At 52.8% G+C, this 379-nt stretch overlaps 1 protein-coding gene across 1 annotated transcript in view; it reads left to right on the top strand.

The window, feature by feature from the left end:
* ATP2C2 (ATPase secretory pathway Ca2+ transporting 2) overlaps nucleotides 1-379 on the top strand; it is an 86,160-nt gene that overhangs the window by 70,587 nt on the left and 15,194 nt on the right.

The following is a 379-nucleotide window of genomic DNA, read 5'->3' as shown; positions in this document are numbered from 1 at the left end:
AAAAAACACCCATTTTCACCTCCTGAGAGGCAGTAGGATAAAGGGCCTAGGACTAGTTTACAGTTGGGGAAACTGAGGTTCTGTGCCGTCAAAGAGCAAACAAAATCAGGGTTGGCCAGGACCCCAGGCTGGACAGCAGGGGCTGTGGGGTTTCTTTGGGGGCAATTTCGATACCTTCAGGTCTAGAACGTTCCTCTGGGCAGAAGCCCCACGGGTGTTTTATTCCAAGGTTTCAGTAGAGGCAGTTACAAAATCCATCGGTTCAGTCCCTGGGACAGGATAAAAGATGTTTTTCAGCCGGGCTCGGTGGCTCAGCCTATAATCCCACGCCTTTGGGAGGCTGAGGTGAGCGGATTGCCTGAGTCCGCGGGTTCGAGAC

The sequence above is a fragment of the Carlito syrichta genome, unplaced genomic scaffold (assembly GCF_000164805.1).
Source record: "Carlito syrichta isolate Samal-C Ts95f unplaced genomic scaffold, Tarsius_syrichta-2.0.1 Scaffold303130, whole genome shotgun sequence".
Classification (NCBI taxonomy): Eukaryota; Metazoa; Chordata; class Mammalia; order Primates; family Tarsiidae; genus Carlito; species Carlito syrichta.
The sequence above is the reverse complement of the archived record's forward strand: the minus strand, read 5'-3'. Positions and strand labels throughout refer to the sequence as shown.